General features: G+C 38.2%; 1 protein-coding gene across 11 annotated transcripts in view; it reads right to left on the reverse strand.

Annotated features, from left to right (window-relative positions):
- LOC145255848 (uncharacterized) overlaps positions 1-21,148 on the reverse strand; it is a 542,783-nt gene that overhangs the window by 394,777 nt on the left and 126,858 nt on the right. For 5 of the 11 annotated variants that reach the window (XM_080114597.1, XM_080114599.1, XM_080114595.1 and 2 more), the window contains exon 2: positions 8,650-8,674. The exons of the other annotated variants lie outside the window; for them this stretch is intronic. The gene's annotated coding sequence lies outside the window, so the exon portion shown is untranslated. The remainder of the gene's footprint in view (positions 1-8,649; positions 8,675-21,148) is intronic. 11 annotated transcript variants of the gene reach the window in all.

Raw genomic sequence — 21,148 nt, forward strand, 5'->3', positions numbered from 1 at the left:
GCATCTGTGGGATGATTCTGCACCATAGGTACAGATGCTGATTGTTCCATCTTTTCAAATGTTTTCTTTTGTAATCTTCAATGCTTGCAGATTCAGTAATTATGACTTCCTGTGGTTTGCAGTATGCCAGAAACATCCGTTTTGAGATTGGTTTGTATTCAGACTTGTGGTAAAACCTAACTGTTTGAAGGACACCGTCAAGCTATTCTTGAACCATTTCCACTGTCCAAGGTTTTGTTTTTTTTTGCCTTAGAACAGTTCTCCATTAAGGAGCCGTTTTGGGAGTCTTGAATCTGTGGATCCAGTAATGGCTTGTCAGTCTAATCTGAGCTCTGAAGTATCTCCCGCGTGTTAGACACCTGTAAGATCATTCCATAGTAGAGATGCTGACTGTTCTGTTTTTTCTAAAAGTATGTTTCCCCTTGCATTCTTCAATGCATACAAATTGTAGCCCCTTCATAGTTTGTGGTGCACCAAGAACATCTGTCTTGGACAAGGTTTTCCCATGAGTCAGAATACAAACCAAACTGTTTGAGGGAGACCTACAGATTATCCTTGAACCGTTTCCGCTGTCCTCCTCCTACGGTTCTTTTTCCTTTGGACAGCTCACCATAAAAGAGCTGTTTTGGGAGCCTTGAAACTGACATATGGCATATATGACCGGCACAACGAACCTGGCACTGCTATAACATGGTGTGCATTGACGGGGGGGGGGTGCTAAACCCCCTGTCTGCCTGTCTGTTATCCGGTCTTGCCACTTGATTTTCTATCAATCTTTGGTGGCAGGTTATGTGGAAATGGTTCCGCTTTGTGGCATGTCTGGCATCTCATCTTTATGAAAAACAACTTTCATCCCCTGAGTTATAGGTTAAATAACGGGTTTTTATTTCTCTCCCATCGCAAGAAATGTGACACTAAGTTTGGAAAATGGGTTTGAAAAGTCAGCAACCCACCCCTTGATGAGGAGCACTGTAACCTGCTAAAAGTGCCTGGACAGCCCTGTTAGTATTTCTCGATAGGGGTGCCTCAGGCGATTAACAATCAACTCCTTCTCAAAGAGTGAAGGCAAAGCAGGGAAGGGTGGACCTCCTAGAACTACACAGGACTAACTCTACACTGTAATCAACAGGGAACAGGTCATTACAAGAATGGTCTAATCTTTGTTGATTTTGGTGCCAAAGCAGTTTGGCCTTCAAGAATTGTATTTGGCCTTTTACAAAGTGTAACGCATGGACTAAGGAAGGAAGGAACAAGCAGAATATTATATAGATTAGATGATCATTATTGTAATGGGGTAAGAAAGGAAGTTGTAGTAATTTCGATGTGTAGTGGTCCTTCACTGAAGAAAGTCAGCAAAACCTCATGTAATTATGTAAAAAAAAAGGGGACATTCGAAAGAAACAAGGCAAAAAAAAAAAATCAAACATTGCCTGCCAAGAGGTACTGGACTGAACAAGTAAACTAAAGATTGTCTCTTACAATATAATTTTATTATTTGTATTGAACTATGTAGCACAATATTACTTTCGGAGTACTTATCAGTACTTATTAATTTATCGTATTTGAGTCAGTTCAATATTAAAAAAACAATGGACATTATTTTCATAGAAATGTTAATAAACTCATATTTGCTGCATATCATTCGTTTTTCTATCAAAAAAAAAAAAAATCCGCTTTATCAAAACATTTTTGTTGATTAATAATATTTCTCAAAATTTCCATGGATCCAACTAGTTTGCAATATTATTTGGGTTGTTCGAACTACTGTTCTCACCTTGATTATTATTCTCACAACGTTTCGGCCGATGTAACCTCCGAGTTAGTCATTTGTTGTGTCTTTTTTTTTTCACAATACGTTAATCCTGAGGTGACGATATTACTGCCATCCTCTTTTTTTTTTCAAGGTCTGTACATCATCTGCTGCCTCGTATTCACCCAATCTACACACGAGGGCCGGAACTAACACAAAGTTGAGTCTCAGTGTGAGGCAGACTACGACCTTCATTAAAACAGGCCTGCTCAACAAGTCTCATTTATCTGTTGACGTCAACTGCACATAAACATGCCGCTTTAAACGGAACGGCTACACACTTCATATTACAAAATGTTGTAGATATGCAATAGACATCATAAGGACCTAGACAAGGTTCAAAAGAGAGTTGCCAACCTGATAGGTCCTGAACTGTCATCTAAGCTTCAGCCTCTGTCCCATCGACGAAATGTCGCATCCCTCTGCCTGTTCTACAAGTATTTCGATGGTGAATGCTCTGACGAACTGCAAGCACTTGTGCCCCCTCGACGTAAGTACCCCCGACAAACCCGACAAGCAGCAACCCCACCACTTCACAGTTGAGATCCCTAGATGTAAGAGAGCTTTCTACTCCAGTAGTTTCTTCCCCAGAACTGTTGGACTTTGGAATTCCCTTCAGAGTTCCTGCTTCCCCAACTGTACTGACATGCAGAAGTTTAAGTCTAACGTGAACCGACATCTTGCTGCCCAACTCCCCACATAGTACCCCTGTAGCTTATGTTCCTGATAGTAGCCCCCTACAGCAAAGTGGCAATGTGCCTTGTTTGGGGTGAAATTGCAATAAAAATTGTTTGGGGTGAAATTGCAATAAAAAATTTTTTTAAATGGTTTCAATGGCCATGGTATATATATCGGGTATTTAAAAATATTTTTAATTGAATAAACCTAAGGTGTTTCGATCGTTCAGATAAATGGAATAAAACATTTGCATTAAATGGAGGAGGGTCAGTATTTGTAAAGGACATCCACAACTAAAACAATGTTATACTTTATTTTTTATTATTTAGATTATTTACACTAATAGTATCATGTTGGTTATTAGTTTTATATTTTGATCGATGTAACCTCCGACCTTCTTCAAGTGCATTTTTTTTTTTTACTTTTTTTTTTTTTTTTTTTTTACATTTTTTTTTTTAATGGAAACTTTTATTTAATCCAGCGGATAGATTGATTTTGTTCTGTCAACCATGACTGGGTAAATGTCTTAATTGTTATTTTTTATGGTTATCATCTCAAATAGAAATTGAACTTTCAATCACTATTTATGGAAGATTGAATTAAATAACTTTCCTTGGATAAAGTATTATGACGAATCCAACGATTAACCTGAATGCTTGGTTTAGAGAAATTTGCTTGAGAAAAAAAAAAAACAATTCGATAAGAAAATAATTGAAAATGATTTTTATTATTTAGATTATTTACACTAATAGTATCATCTTGGTTGTTAGTTTTATATTTCGATCGATGTAACCCTTGACCTTCTTCAGGTGCATTTTTTATTTAACTTTGGAATTTTTAACTGAAACCTTTATTTGATTCACCGGATAGATTGATCTTGTTCTGTCAACCATGACAAAATAGATGTCTTAATTATTGTTATTTTTTGTGGTTAACACCTAAGGTAGGGATTGAACCTTCAATCACTATTTATGCAAGATTAGTGGGGATACCCGTCGTTGGTCGGATATGGAGAAATTTTAGGGTAGGGTATTGAGCAAGGAGTCCTAAAATTAAAAAAAAAAAAACATTGACTAACCACCCTAAAAAAAAATTGAAAATAGCAGCACAAAAAAAAAAAAAAAAAAAAAAAAAAAAATTTAAAGTAGCAGGCAGGCTCGAACCTGTAATGCTAAGATGAAAAGGAAATAAAAAAAAAAGCAAACAGCTTTGTTGCCGCACATATCACGATAAATGACGTTGGTAGCATTCAAAATGAGACTAGTCATTGCAAGGCATATGATGACTTTGCAGAAATGTCGATGAAAGAAGTGACCCCTCCTTGTAAAAAACGGCCCAGTTGAAGGTGAAAGAATGAATGATTTTGGCCAATTTTTGGATATTTGTCGTCCGAGAGGCTGAGCTTTCAAACGATACCAATTTCATCAGTGTTGGTTGTGTGTATCGAAAGTTTTAGCGCAACATACAAACATACATTCACACACACTAACTGACGTTTGTGATTTATATTATAGATTGAACAACTTTCCTCGGATAAAATATTACGACGAATCCAATGAGGAGGATTATTAACCTGAATCCTCTTTTTAAAGAAATTTACTTGAGAAAAAAATAAAAAAATTTGATAAGTAAATAAAATGTAATAAAAACAGTTTATTTTCACACTTTTAACTATTTAAAACTAGCAAGCCTACCGGCATTACCCGGAATTTTGACTAAGAAAATAGAACAGTTAAAAAAAAAAAAAAGAAAGAATTATCTCTTATTCTACACATCCTTAGTAATTTTTTTTTTTCTTTTAACAATTACTTCCTTTCTCTGAACGTTTTTCATTCTCTCTCTCATTCATGTGCAAACTTAAAACTGGCAAGCCGACCTTCTTTTGTAAAAGACGTGTTCAGTTTGCTGGGCATTGCACATGCGCCACAGATGAACTTGTTTCATCATTTGTAGTGTGGAGGCACCCATCATCCCACAATTGGTCACGAAAGTTAACATTTCCAGATAGAATACGAGATACATTCATCTCCAAGGAAGATCTTGGGTGCTATGACAGATAGGGAATACTGCAAGGGTGTAGTGATGATGATGACTCTCTCGAACGTCTGCCCGACGTCACTTCCACTTTTCTCACTCAATATTGTCACAAAATCCATGCTTATTTGTCAAAGGGTGGTCGCAAAACCTATTTGCGACCGCTTGTAGAGTGCATATCCTGTTTACCACTCCATGTTAGACACACCTGGACAGAATAATTATATGGAGACTTACCGAGAGTATCAACCTTAGTTTGCAAGAGACGGGTTCAGTTTGCTGGGCATTGCGCACGTGCCACAGATGAACTTGTTTCATCATTTGTCCTGTGAACGCACCCATCATCTCACAATTGGTCACGAAAGTTAACTTTTCCAGATAGGATACAACGAGATAAATTTATCTCCAAGGAAGATCTTTTGGGTGCTATGACAGATAGGGAATACTGGAAGGATGTAGGGAGTTCAATCTCAGCTGAGACCACAAAATGATGATGGCTGTGAACATACATTCAACGGATCTACAGCGAATCAAAATTAAGATCCGCAAAGATAGTTTCAATTCATTGCGTTGTGGACAAAATGTTCATCTTATAAAATCAGGTCTCCGAACTTATCCCTTGGCCTTTTCGTTAGTTTGCTGGGCATTGCACACGTGCGACAGATGAACTTGTTTCATCATTTGTACTGTGAACGCACCCATCATCTCACAATTGGTCACGAAAGTTAACTTTTTCAGATAGGATACAACTTTCCATTTTCGCCTAAATTTGGGTCTGTATTGGTTTGATAGAAAGTTTGCGGATTTTTTGGGGTTTTTTTTTAGATGAAGCTTGACAAAACTTTCTATTAAACCAAAACAGACCCGAATTTAGGCGAAAAATGGAAAGGACTTGATACTTTCAGGAACAGAAAGAACTGCATCTCAGAAGACCAAGATAACAAAAAAAAAAAAAAGTATGGTGAACTTTAACGCGTATATATGCACGCACAGAGTTAAAAACTACAACACGCATTGGAGCAAGACACACATAGCAACACTGCCTAAAACTTTAGACAAAGGCGACGGATTTTCACGAGATTGGTATTATTTTGAAGCTCGATGTCTCGGGCAACAAATATCGAAAAATTGACCACAAACATTAATTCCATAACCCTCAACTGGGAAGTTTTCTACAAGCAGGGGTCGATTTTTGCAAGCCATTTTTGTAAGGCATCATATTGGTTTGATTGACTTTGCCTAATTTTAATGCTCCAAACTTACGGTCACGTCATGGAGTAGCGGTAAGATGTAAGATTTTCTTTTTTTTTTTTCTTTTCCACCTTAACGTCATGGGTTCAAGCCTGCCTGCCTACTACCACTTTTTTTTTTTTTTTTGCTCAACACACATCTTCAAACACCCGGGCAACACCAGGCACCCAGGCTAGTTATATAAAAAAAGAAGACAGAACATGTCACGAATATAAAAAGGAAGATACAAAATGTAACATTTATGATTGCAATAAAAGTAAAATAAAGGATCAGGTAATTTTTTTTATATCTGGTTTCATATCATACACAAACATTTTTTATAATTAGAGAAAAATAAAGAAAATCTGTCAAACGTAAAAGTAATCAGAGTTGCCTCCCTTACTTCATCTTTTAACAGCATCATTGGATGATGAAAGAACAAAAAAATTCATACGTTTCAAAAAAAAGCTTTTGAACAATGGTCACATTTTGGGGTGCGTTTCCAGACCCCGCCCCTCCCCCTCCTATTAAAAAACAAAAATAAAAGAAAAATCTGTGTGATGGACGTATTCCTGTAACGAAAAGAAAACATTGTACATCGAAAATCATAAATTGATCGAGTAGTTTTATTTTTTTTAAGAAGAAAATCAAGAGACGATCTCACGACACAATCTTTAAAACAATCTCAAGGAAGAAGGGAGATAATTTCAAATTTTTTAAATTTTAGAAAGCTGTTTTTGACATGGGGGGGAGAAGCATTGAAAAAAAAATCGCTTAAAAAAGATTTTCTTTATAAAGAATAAAACCACTTGATCAATTTATGTGATTTTTGGAATATGATATTTTCTTTATGTCATGGATGTGTACATCATATAGATCTTTCTTTATATCTGTTTTCTAATATAAAGGGAATTCTGGACAAGGACGCATTTTTCTTTACAAAAATTGACAAATATAGAAACAGTTTATCAGGGCTGTGGAGTCGGAGTCAGGGTCAGAATAAATTTGTTGCTTTAAAAGTCAGAGTTAAATTTTTTTTTTTTAATTTAATTTCAAAAGTTGATTTTAAAAAAAATATCAATATTTTTTTTTTGTCATTTGGAGTAAAACTTTTTTTTAATGAATTTTTTAGACTCCATTCATTAAAAGCAATGAAAAAGTGGAATTCACAGATCTGTGAAAAATATGACTATTCTATCTCGAATCAAAACGTTACAAATAATCTGAATTCGATATGCCATCATCAGCCAGTGTCTAGTCAGCACAGATCATGACGAACAGTCCAGGTTTGTCTGTTCTATTCTTTGTATTTACACAGGCACGAGGGCCACATTTTATATACAGCACCCAGATTCACCAAGTGGTCATCCAAGCTCATAGCTGGGGGCTGGTTCATGAGCACTAGGGTGAATCTGTCCACCAGCATATGTATATATATATATATATATATATATATATATATATATATATGCATGCATGCACATATGGCATAATAAAAGCCAAGGTACGTTCAAGGATGGAATACTGTTGCCACATCTGGGCAGGAGCTGCTAAAAACAGCCTATTCTGCCTTGACAGAGTACAAAATAGACTTCATGGCTTAGTGGGGGATGTCCTTTTCTCTTCCCTGCAACCTCTCTCCCACAGAAGAGACGTAGCGAGCCTGTCTTTGTTTTATCGTTACTTCCATGACAGGTGCTCGTCTGAGCTCCAATCCCTGGTCCGCCCTGACCAATCTTTTACGAAAAACACCCGTCTAGCTGAAACCACTGTCAAAAATTTTCCCCACTCTTTAACTGTGCCAAAACCAAAATGTACATTCCATGAACAAAGCTTCTTTCTTAGAAGTGCACACCTGTGGAACTCTCTTCCGTCTGCCTATTTCCCACCTAACTACAACTTGGAGGTCTTCAAGTCCAACATAAACAAATTCCTGATAAATCGCCCCTTTAAGTAAGACACTTTATCAAATCTCCAATACTAACGATTACTACGATACTATCCCATTGATTACTGTACACTCAATAACCCTTACCCCGAGTGGCTTCTGGGCCTTGATAAGTGGTGACTTACATGTAAAAAAAAAAAAAAAAAAATCCCATTAGACTACCGAAGTTAAGCAATGTTCAGCCTAGTCAGTATTAGATGAGTTACCATTTGGGAATACTGTACGTATGAAGAGGTCAACATCTCCCTGCAAAAATCTAACGTCGTCCCTCTGATGAAGATATATTAGTAAGTGAGGACTGCTTGTACATTTGATATTCCCATGAAACTTCTTCCTTTGGAGTAAGTCGTTTCAACCCAGCTATGGTGAATGCTGCTTCGGTACGGTAGGGAGGAATAAGATTTCTTATGATTGGAGTAAAAATGTTTAAAAATTTTTACAGTTATATTTGAAACGCTGAAGTCAAATTGGGCATTTCGGTTACAACTCCACGGCCTTGAAATACACAAAAATATATATATATATATATATATATATATATATATATATATATGAAAAAAAAAATATATATATATATATGAATAAAAATAAATGTAAAGCCTGCTTCCTTTAGTGATGCAAAACAACTTAGAAGTTAAAAAAAAATCAATTAATCTTGCGTGAATGTTAAAATTCAACAGGTGCTTTTTCAAAATATTTTAAAAAGGCCTTTTTTTGCAACATAGAAAATGGAAAGATAACATTTCCTCCTCATCTTGCCACGTAAGCAAAAGTGATGGAATTTACAATAAAGCGGTGCAAAAAAAAAAAAAAAAATTGGACCAACTAAAACAAAACAAAATGTCAGTGAAGCTTTTTTTTTTTGTTTGTTTGTTTTTCTTTGTGAAAAAAATAAAATAAATAAAATAAAATAATTATTAATATTCAAAATGGTGAAGTGGAACCTTACCATTGGTGATTCTTTGTGAAAATATCTGAAATTGCGAAGATTTTTGGTTACTTTATATAACGATTTGTAAATGTCTCACGTAAAAAAAAAAAAAAAAATTAATTATTGATTTTTTTTTCTTACCATTTAACTCGAGATCTTAAGATGCAAAAAAAAGGTTGAATAGTCGAAAGATATAAAAAAAAAAATTTTTTTCTAACGCACACATATAAACACACAAACATACACACACAGAGAACTTGAATGCCTACTACACACTCTCCTTGAGTGTCTAAGGTCTCTCTGTACAATGGTTTGCCAGAACAACTTAGCATAAAGATATTTTTCCCTAGAAGTAAACCCTGACCAAATATTCAAAATCACATTCAGTATTCGCTGTCCAAATAAGATCTCCTCACTATGGCTAACCCACATTAGCTTTTACGAGAAATGTTGCACCTTCTCCAAGTGATGTTATCTTAAGTAACTGCACTAAGCTGGATACTCCACCAGACTAGATAAATTCTTGTCCTAGAATCCAGTAAGACCAAGAGACTAAAATGAAAGATATACTACAACGTATGAAAATGGTTTATAGGGGAGAACAAAACCATGTTCTCAATTTCTTGACTAACGGAGGGTTTGAGAGATAAAGAAGTTTAATGGAACATTCAAATATCTATGTATCTCATATAGAGTTTAAGTGTTAGCCTCAGGTAGTGGGGCCTCTTGATTTCTGAGAACTTCGACTGAAGTAAAATAAAATTTTTAAAAAGTCACCAATCTCCGCAATGAGCATTATGATATACCTCAGAACCTTTAATTTACTCCTGCAACCAGAGCTTAGACCATGCGGCTGCAGTGGGCCCCGCGCTTTCATAAGACCTACACTGATTAATTTTTTGTTTCAAAGCCTTAATTTTCAATTATTTTCCATATCCCTACCTACACAGGGCCCTGCACAATCAGTTTTGCATAGGACTCCATTATAGCTAAGGCCAGCCCTGCCTAAAACAGAGGGAGAACTATGCGGCACCGCATGAAACCATGCAGCAACAATGCAACAATTTAAAGATAGATTTAAACAGATGCTAAACTACTGTGTCATCTTCTTCTCTGTATATTTCTATCATATTTTCTCTACATGGCATTGAAGCACAATTGTTTTACCTTTTGCCACATAAAATGAATCGAAAAACCAGACTGCTATATGAAACAAACCTAAAAAAAAAAGTGCTCTCATAATTGGTGCAATTGTCCTGAATTACCATGGCCTCGGTAGAGGAGAGTGTGAAGAATTTTTTTTTTTAAATCAGGAAGACTTGAACACAACATGCTCACTGAAACTCTGAAAGAATTTAATATTATACCAACAGACCTAATGAAAAAAAATATATTTAGAAAATACCTAGACAAAATCTATGGAAGGCCAATTCAAAAGTACAGATAACAGATAATTAAAAAAAAAAAAAATGCACTCGGATGTCAATTTAACTCAAAGAACTCAAATGTTAGGCTATGAAGGAGAAATTCAGGAATTTTTGTCAAATTCAGAAATCTGCGCTGAATTTTAAGGCAAAACTCTTTATTTAATCCATGGAGTTAGCATGTTCTTGTTCCATCAGCCATTATTGGATAAAAGTCCTAATTCATAATTGTATTTTGAGTGCCGTATGCACTGAGGATTGAACCTTCAACCTCCAGAAGAGTGAAACTTACAACTGAATTTTACCAAGTACTGAATCCACTATGATTACAAATTACTTAGGATATCTATCCATGGCTGATGGAATAAGAAGAGGAAGAGGAGAAGAGAGGAATGTAAAGAAAAAAGGGGAGAGAAAAAAGAAAGGGGAGAGAGAAAAAGAGAGATGGGGAAGAAAAAAGGAGAGGGGGAGAAAGGAGAGAAAAAGGAGAAAGAGAGGGGGATAGGAGAGAGAGAGAGGGGAGAGAAAAAGAGGAGAGAGGGAGGAGAGAGAAAGAGAAAAGGAGGAGTGGGGAAAGAAAAGGAGGAGTGGGAAGAGAAAGGGGAGAGAAAAAGAAGAGGGGGAGAGAAAAAGAGAAGAGGGGAGAGAAAAAGAGAAGAGGGGAGAGAAAAAGAGAAGGTAGACTAATGAGAAACAGAAAGGATAAAAGAAAGGAAAAGAGTGAGAACCCGTCAAGAACAAACATTAATCAGAAGAATAGATGTTCATCTCACAGAAACGAACAATTTGCTCTGAATGTCCAACAGGTACGACGAACATAATCGACTGACGGCGCTTTCTTTGGTTAGTCAACATTTAATGGCGGTAACAGTCGAGGAGAAAGGGAGACAATTACGTCAACAATCGAATCGGTATTTTTTAAGAATCTTGTAGAACAACAACAACAACAAATGTTCTGCACTCAAGAGACTGGGCTGATGACAAACATTGAATGGATAACTTTTTGAATGACAATCAAATTTGACTGTGAACAGACGTTCTGAAGATTGTCAGTGCTTTGCAAGCAGAATAAACAATATATTGTCTCGCCAAATCTCCTGCAGCAGATGTCTCCCTGATTTCTACTTTCGTTTTCACGCTCACATGCCCCTATTCTGAATTCGTAGCAGTGGACCGATATCAGTGGACTTGTTTGTTTTGTTTTTCTACGAAAACGATCATTAACAATGTTTTTTTGTTTTTTGTTTTTTTTATATTTAACATATTTCAAACTGATATAAACTATTGCACAATAAAAAAAATTAAATTAAAACAAAAATCATTTTTCTTATTTCGAATTATTTAGTCAAGTAAAAATGCCATTTTTTTTGGCTTGATTACTAAATTTAAAAACTATGTTTTTCACTGTGTTTTCTAAGGTACAGTCAGGTCTTGTTGCTTTCTTTTTTATTTTGTCTGGAACTTTGTGCTTTTCAGATTATTTTGTTGTGTATATATATATATATATATATATATATATTTTTTTTTTTTTTTTTTTTTTTTTTTTTTGCTGGATATTTTTTTTGGCTCCCCACGAGGGCAGGACTGGACATAAGGTCGGTTTTTAAGGTGGTGAAAATCCAGTTCTCCAAAAAGAGGCACTCTAGACAGGAACAAAAATTAAAATTGTCTCAGACTAGAAAAATTTTTCCTCCACTGACCGAAGACAGAAAAGGTGAAGTATAGCATCAGAACAGATACTACACTGTGATCTTGTTTATATATTTTATTGAGAAAGAAAAAATTGAACATAAAAAACGTACAAAAAATTCAATTCAACAAAATTAGGCACAAGGCCCTACAAGAAATTGGGAGGGGGAGGGTACAGGGTCTTTTTGACTATGTAACAGATGAGACTTTGAAGTCTTACTCTTGACTGGCAACATTTACCAAAATACCTCAATCACTCTGTGGATCCTAATCTAACTAATACCCCAGCGTTCAATGTAAAATTTAACTATGTACAATTTGTATATTCATTTCTGTATGTTGTGTGTGCATTTTTTTTTTTTTTTTTTTTTTTGTGTGTGTGTGTGTATGTGTGAGAAAATAAAGTTCGATTTCATTAGAAAGAGTTCTTGAATTAATTGGCATAAAATGTTCGTGGAGTGGGAAAAACTAATGAAAGTGTTCATTTCAAAAATAAAGAAAAAACTACTAATGTGTTGTTAGTAAGACCCCCCTGTACTATTCTATGTGGCTAGATCCCCCACTGTTTTCCGGGGAACCGAAAACAAGCAGAGCATCCCTAATGGGGTTTGGGGAAGTCGCCTTAATGGAGGTGGGAGAAAATAAAGCAACGGATGGAGGGGGTAGGAAGGTGACCTCTGAGTAGGGGGATGACCGGGGGCATCAGAAAATAAAGATGAGGAGCAGGGGGGTTGGGCAGACTCAGAGGTTCTCTAATACCAAAAAATAAAATCAGGAACAGGATCTCATTTGTACCACCAGTCAAGAGTTACTTTACTGAACTTATAATGCTAACCTAGGCGGGATGGGTTCCGTAGGACCCAGCACCGCCCATGCCATGCCTAAGGAGGGAACACGTATTGAAACTTGGCTCCTCGACGGATGCACAAACTAGTGCTGTGCACCCACCTCTTGTCAAATTCCACTCTAGGCAACCTCTTCCAATCGCATCTGATCTTTACTTTAAGCAAATGTTTAAAGTAAACGATCAGATCCCGATCCGGAACAGATGTCCCTTCGTGGACCAACTTGAGGCGCGCGATCCAAATGGTCATGCGCGCTACTGCTAGGATCGCCAGGAAAACCAAACTTTCCTCCCTGGGGAACGGCGGCTCCATGTTGTACACAAAAGTTCCTACGTCGAGATCGAGCAGACACTCGGCATCGATGCGAGCTGTTACCCCCTCGACATACTTTAATAGGGGCTGTATCCGGCTGCAACTAAAAAACGCGTGCTCGATTGTTTCGGGCTCGCGTTCGTCACAGCACGGACAGAAGCGACTGGTATGTTCTTTATACCGGAAAAGTACGTCGAAGAGGGGCAGCGCATTTCGGACCAGTCGCCAAGTCAGGGAGAATTCCGAGTTATTCAGAACCTCCCGTCCCGGCGCCCAACGCCATTGAGAACGGACAACCTCCATCGACCATCCCATCCGCCTACAAAGTGGATCCTTCGCGGTCCCCTCCACTAAATCCCGATACAGTTTCTTCCTTGGCTGATCGAGGACATTGGTCCCCGGCAAAGCTCTAAGAGCGGTTCGGCATTCGGAGAAGAACTTGGACTCCCCCTTCGGTCTACGACGACCTTCTACCGAAGGGTTGGGTTTGAGATTGGGAAACGAGTTCTCAACCACAGGGACCCAAGGAGCGTCTCCTTCAAGCGAACGACTCAGGAAAGCCAATCTCTCGGCGTTTCTATGACACAAGAGACTGGGCTGACCCAGGCCTCCCTCGCTCGGATTTTGAACACAGACCTCTCTGCAGACATAATGCTTACCCTCGTTCCACAAAAGTGAATCGAGGCGCCCTTGTAAGCGGGTTAGTCGTTCTGCAGGGAGAGGAAGTACAGACAAACGGTAAAGGATGAGCGGAAAGACGTATGTAGCACACGCCTCCGCCCGACCCTTTAAGGACAATTTCCTTCCAATCCAAGTCTTTACTGACGATTTGACCTTAGACTGTACTTCCGACCAATTCTTTTCCAGCTGAAGTCCCGGTCCAAACCAGACACCGAGAATGCGGACCGGTCCATCGGTCCAGCTGAAAATACCTGGAAGCGAGTTTACCCCGGTCCAGGCCCCCAACCGCAGGCCAACAGACTTGCTACGGTTGAAGATGGCCCCTGTTACTTCTTCGTATCGAGCGAGCGCCTCGACCACCGCTTGAACGTCCGTGAGGCAAGACACGAACACGGTGACGTCATCGGCGAACGCGGAAACCCTGGCTCGTGTGCCTCCAGGGAGAGCTATTCCGCGCAGGACTGGTGTAGCCGCCTCGTCCCTTAACTTGCGAAGGAGGGGTTCCAACGCCAGGACATACAACAGAGGCGACAGCGGACAACCCTGTCGCACCGACCGAGAGACAGCGAATGACTCCGACAGCTTACCGTTGATCTGCACCGCTACCGTCGGCCTGTCATACAGAACAAAGATCCACTTGCGGAAGTCCGGATTAAATCCGGCGGCCTCTAACACAGATCCTAGGAACCGATGGTCGACCCTATCGAATGCCTTGGACTGATCCAAACTGATCAGCGCGGCTTCGGCGTCGTCTTCTGTCCCCTCTATGATCGAGCGTATCAAGTGCAAATTGTCTTGAATCGATCTCCCCTTCACAGCATAAGTCTGGTCCGGTTCGATCAAGTCAGTGATGACAACCTGCAAGCGATTCGCAAGAATCTTTGCCAAAATCTTTAACTCTGTGTTTAGCAGAGTCAAGGGCCTAAAATCATCAAAGTTTTCCCTCCCACCATGCCGTTGACCTTTCCTCAGCAATGTGATCACACCCTTGGTCACCTGTCCAGGGATGGAACCCTGGGCAAACCAATGGTTGAACATATCCTTCAGAATAGGGACCAACATGGGCGACAGCCTCAAGTAAAACTCGTAGGGTAAACCATCAAGCCCCGGGGATTTGTTATAGCCGACCTGCTTCAACGCAGTAATGACCTCATGTTCAGTAATAAGACCATCACAGCTAGCCGCCCGAGCCGCCGTGAGGCGGGGCGAGTCAGCCAAATAGCTGCCAAACTCATCAACCCTGAGTCCGGGTAGTTGGGTGAAGCGCACCGATAGATGCTCCCGAAACCCCTCGTAGATCTCCCGAGTCGATACTAAGGGGTGTCCTTCCAGGTTATGTACTTTACGAATGTACCCATCCGAACCACGCCTTAAAGCAGCCTTACGCTCAACAGCGTCAACATTCACAGCCTCGTTAGAAACTTTCTTTAACCTAGCCCTAACTACTTAACCTTCATACCGCTCGCTAGCCAAGCGGTTGAGATCTTGTTTAGCTAGTGCTAACTCTAGGGGGTCCCCCCCCTCCACCGCCCGGGTCAGCTTATCCTCTAAACGCTTCTTTGCCTTAGCCTTATCTATCGCGAGGCGTTGGCTATACTGGACAGAGAAGCGCCTAATTTTGGCCTTGAGACTAACCCACCACTTACTCCCTGTAACCGCCCCCACTAAAGCCCGCTGAATTAGCTCAGTGACCTTCAACCGGTAGTCCTCCAGCTCCAACAAGGTGCTGTTGAACTTCCAGTATCCGGCCAGTTTAGGCCTAGCACTTAAGCTCAAACGGGCCATAACAAGTTTATGGTCCGAGTGTCCTAGCAAGTGGAACGTGGGGCAAGATAGGAAGTCTACATCGCCTCTTCTGACTAACATCCGATCCAAGTAAGTGCTTGGATGGGAAGGCACTACAGGATGCCACGTCCACATCTCCCGCCCCGGATGATCCAGACGAAATCTGTCGACGAGATCGCACGAGGCCATCAGGTCAGACAGACTGCTGTCACACCACGCCGACCCGCTAGTCCCCCCGACCTTATCTATTTTGGGATCAAGGATTGCATTCCAATCCCCCATTAAAACTAACCGTTCCGGATCCACTAAGAAGCCCTCCAACCGTCGAAAAAAGGTTGCCCTCTCTACAGCAGCATTGGGAGCATAAACAGCAACAATCCGAAAAACACTACAATTAACAGCAACATCAACAACAAGCGCCCGCCCGTCCTCGCCTGCGTGAACAACATTCACCGACGCTGACAGGGTGCGACTCACTAGCAAGGAGATTCCACGACTATAGGTATTGCCATATGCTGAGTAGACATCGTAATCGTTTACCAGCACCTGACAATCCGCGTCACAAACAAAGTGGGTCTCCTGGATAGCGGCAATATCTACCTTGAGGGACACCAAGTCTCTCACAACGCGCGAGGCCTTGCTTCGACACCTGATGCCCCTCACATTCAATGTAGCCAAGTTCAAAGACATGATCACTTACCTCAAGCACTGTCACAGACGGGTCTGAAATCCTGGGCAGTGAGGACATGGCAGGCCTGGCCAAGTCTTGGTCCGAAGGCCAAATACTGGATTATGTAACAATTTATTTTTATTTATTTATTTTTTTTTTACAAGGTGATCACCACTTATCAAGGCCCGGAAGCCACTCAGGGATAAGGGTTATATATATATTAAACAGAAAGTTAAATTCAGTTTTTACAATATTTTTGTTTATAAATTGTTAAATAAAGTTAAATTCAGTTTTTACAATATTTTTGTTAATAAATTGTAAGGTAATTTGCTAGAATAACTTTTTTAATTTAGTAATAAAATAAAAAACTGAATTTTTACTGGATTAAATAATTCAAAATAAATTATTGTTTTAATTTAAATATATTTATTGTGCAATAATTTCAGTTTGAAATCTGTTAAACATAAAAATATGTTAAACATACAAAAAACATCTTTTGGAAATCGGGCACGATTATTAATATTATACGACGTGAAATTTATTTTGTGTATGAGAACCAAAGAGAAAATATAACATATGAGGAAATATCTGGAATCAAGTCTCCCCTTGCTGTTATTTCAAATCATTTGAAACCATAGCAGCAAGTTTTAGTCTCCCCTCTATCAAGGTCAGAGGTTTTGGAGAAATGTCAGGTATTTTGTAATTCATATGCAAAACTAGGAAATGACTATGATTGAAATATTTTATGGCAGTAAAAAGTGCCAAAAATAGGCTCTGGATGATGTCTGATCCCGTATTGTGCGACCTTAAGGGCAAATGTCACATAGTCCACTACACAATTCAGGTCATTACCTTTCCAATGAGCCTTCATTTTTTAAATTCTGATCAATAGTCGCTGAGATTTCGAACTTATAAATTTGCCAAAAAATGTGGTGTGTACATATATGTGTGTGTGTGTGTGTGTGTGTGTGTGTGTGTGTGTGTGTGTGTGTATACACCACTTTTTTTGGCAATTTTATACACACACACACACACACACACACACACACTCGTAGCCAAATTGAATATTTAAATGCCCACATTTTTGGTTTTATGAAACGAAACTACATGAAAATTTGCAGGTTTTTTGAAGATTATGATACCATTCTATGGTTAAAATTTTACGACAATTGGTAAAAAAAAAGAATCTACATTTTTCAACCAATAAAATATGCCCAAATTTACGTACATTTGTATATATAGTGTCCTGCAGGCTAGCTTCAGCTTTGTGGCTCCGGTTGCCTCCCTGTGGCCTTGTCAGGCTATTAATATATATATATATATTAGTGAAGTAAGCATAAAAATAAACAAACATAAGCAGGCGATTTGGCCTATTTCGTTTGGATGAATTTCCCGAGAAAATGTTTAAATTTAAAATGTATCGAGAAAAACGACAAAATATAGAAGCAAACAGTTGCATGAACGTCAATGTGACGCAATTCAATTAAAGCGGATGAACTTTGGCGGGTGCGCAGTGCATTCTGGGAATGATGAGCGAGAATTAGATTTCCGTAATGATTCATAATTAGATCGTTCTACAACAAACACGTATGGATAGAAAAATAAATATGTCGGCTCAGCACATCCTATGATAACAAAAACAGCAACAACCAGACTCCACAATATACATCATTGACATCTTTTAAAAATGTTATCAATATAAACTAGAAAGGTACCCGTCCCAGGACAGACAAAGTTAATTCCATAGATAGAGCGATTTTGCCCCACTTTTATGCTTTCTTACCAAGGTTTCAGAGTGCAGTCTACTTTACTATTTTATTCATAGCTGGGAAATCGGATATATGGGTTCGTACGTTTCCTATGGATATTAGTAAAGTGATAATCTAGCACTGACAAGATTCGAACCTGACATACTGAGTTTACAGCCAATGCCAGCAACCACTACATCACCGCCACATATGCATATGTGTACATATAGTAGCTTCCTTCAGTCTTGACAGACTATGGATACCCACTTTAAGGGTACCTGTGTGGAATTTTTGTGGCAAGAGTCGTGCAATCTCCAACCACACCTCCCCTAAATCGACATTGTTAAATACCAGTGGCAAGTGGAGGTTCAAGACGACTGGAAACAATGCCGAGATAAGCCGAGAGCACAGACAATGCCTAGAATTCACAAATGGTCACTCATCTGATACTAGCCAAGCTCAACATTGCTTAAACAGTGATCTGACGAGAATCGGTGGCAACGTGATTATGCATACATATAGATGCGCACACGCACACACACACACAGTTATATAGTCTATGGTGTCTTTTCATCACCCGACATTTCATCACACAACTATTAATCACTAGACATTTAATTACGATTTTTCATCACGTGGATACTTAATCACATCGAGACATTTAATCACTTGGGGATTTCCAAAAGCGCTTGAAGGGTATTATTTTTTTTTCACCACATTATATTTGTCTACTTTTCGGAATCCTTTAACATGATTCTTCATAATTGTACATCCATTTTTGCAGAACTATTGTGCTCATCTTTATAGTTGTTGTTTATACAACGAACTATTTGCAGGAGCTTGTTTACATTTTTTAATGAAAAATAAATTAATTAAAATAAATGTTTATTATTTATTTGTTTAAAAAGTTTTTTAAAAAGTGGCTGATATTTATTTTAAGCAAACAGCTAGCCTCTCCTCTAACCTTTGCATGATTGGCAGGGAGGGGGGGGAGACAGTTTTGCCCTATGGATTTTAATCTCTTGTAAAAAATAACCCCAAAATTGTCAAAGGGGCTAAAAATTCAACGTAATAAAAACGTAACATAAATAACATTAATACAGAAATAAATTTTATTTTTTCCTTGGGGAGGTGATTAAGTGTCTCGATGGCGAGTGATTAAGTGTCCACCCGACGGGAAAAACGTTATTAAATGTCTACTGATTATATGTCCGTGATTAATAGTCGGGTGATTAAATGTCAGATGATGAAATGTCGGTAAACCATATTCTATACCTTTTATTGTTTATTCCAATAAATTGTTTCCATGTTACTGAATTTTTTAGATGAGTATTGATAATTTGTATTATTTGGATTATACGGACTACTGTTCTCATCTTGAGTGTTATTTGCAGAACGTTTCGGTCGATGTAACCTTCGATCTTCTTCAGGTGTATTTTGTATTAGCTCAAGAATCTGTCAAAAATTTTTCTGCCAATATCAGGAATCTCTATAGAATTTCAAATGGAACCTTTTATTTCATCCAAGGCAGTAGCAGCATGGTCTCGTTCTGTCAGCGCAGACCGGGTAAAAGTTCTAAGTAATTCGCAATTCTATTTTTTTGAATATCACTTGCACTGAGAATTGATCCTTCAACTTCCAGAAGGGTGTAACTTTCAACTGAATTTTACTAAGTGTTTTATTCGTTACATCATGGGTCGTTTCAAAATGTTGTGAAAATAACAATCAAAATGATGACAATAGTTTTTATAATCCAAATGCTACAAAATCGTTTTCATATTAAATCTGTTAATATTATCCTTTCAAACTATCAAAAAAAAAAAAAAAAGCTTTAAAAAGTGCTGGGTGCTGGTTTAAAACGTAGGAGACATTTTAGAAAAAGAGAAATTAAAGTCAAATGTTTTAACCGATTTCATGCTAAGCAAAATTATTGGACAAAACTCAAAAAAGTAAAATTAAATGACATTTGCTTCAAGAACGAGGAGGGCAATTTTATCCAAAATGTCTAAGAGATTCAAGTTCTCTATTGAGATAGAAATTTATTCATGAAACTTACTATAGGTTGATTTCTTAAATATTACACTTCCATTTTCTTTTATGGAAATCGCTTTAGACAAAGCATGCAGCCACTTAATGTATGGAGTTCAAAAAAAAAAAAAAAGAAAAAAAAAGGTCAATAACTAACCAACAATAAGGATAGATTCTGACTCAGAAAGCAGCAATTTTTCGCCCTTTGTCAGAAACATAGCTAATGGAATGTTAAAACTACAAAACAAAATCAGGGAAGCAAATGTTACGAGGCTATCAAAAGTAAACCTAAGGTCCACTTACCACTCTCATTTCATGCAAAGCTAAATTATTGAACAAAACCACAAAAAGTAAAATAAAAAAAAATTTACTTCAAGAATAAAGATTCAAGCTCTCCATCGTGATAGAAATTTTGTGTTAAAATTTGATATAAAAGATTTTGTACAAAATAATTGCTGATTTGAGTAGTTCCTGTTTGCTTACTTCACCACAAGGGTAAAGTTAGACAAAAGGTAGGTTTTTAATGTGTGTTTACTCTGGATTGGGGCAAATTACAAATGGAGGACAGAGTTAAGTGGCACATGACCGATTAGAAATATAAACCTGGTGATTGATTAGGGGGAAACTCAGGTCAAGAGAGGATCAAGTCTCAATATCTGATCAAAGATATTTACAAAGACTCAAGAATTAAAAGGGGATCATAATCCGATGATATGATGGATCAATCATGACAAAGGCAACATCCAGCAGTGCATTTTAAACGTAGGCTTAAGTAATTCAAGTTTGACAATGACAAAAAAATAGGGATTAAATGAATCCCGAGTGGAGATTATAATTTAGCCATAGAAAGAGAAGTAACGGTTTGAAAACATTTGAGAAAAATCAAGACAACATTTGCTTAACGCTTTAATTCAATGATACACGCCTGTACAGATGTGAATGGAGCTGGCTAGAAATGAGTTCATTGTGTCCTGCGTCGAGGCAGTTCATCTATGCCAATTAACAAACAGAGTCCTCAGAATACTTCAAGCCAATCCTGGTTGCTCTGTAACTTACAGTCAAGAACACCAAAACATAGTATGGGAATGGGCGGGGGGTAGCCACCAGTGTACTCATTTTCTTTTATATGGAAATCGCCTGAGACAAAGCATGAAGCCACTTGATATAAGGAGCTAACAAGAACGGAAGATGATCATCACAAAGAAAGATGCCTATTGATCTTAGTCTTGAAAAGACCAAAGTTAAGGGTAGGAGGAAAACAGTGAGCAGGAAGAGAGTTCTACAATCTTGCAGTTTTGGGCTAAAAGCTACTGGAATAGAAAGTTGTATTACAAT

The sequence above is a fragment of the Euprymna scolopes genome, chromosome 31, assembly GCF_053919585.1.
Source record: "Euprymna scolopes isolate OS-2025 chromosome 31, ASM5391958v1, whole genome shotgun sequence".
NCBI lineage: Eukaryota > Metazoa > Mollusca > Cephalopoda > Sepiida > Sepiolidae > Euprymna > Euprymna scolopes.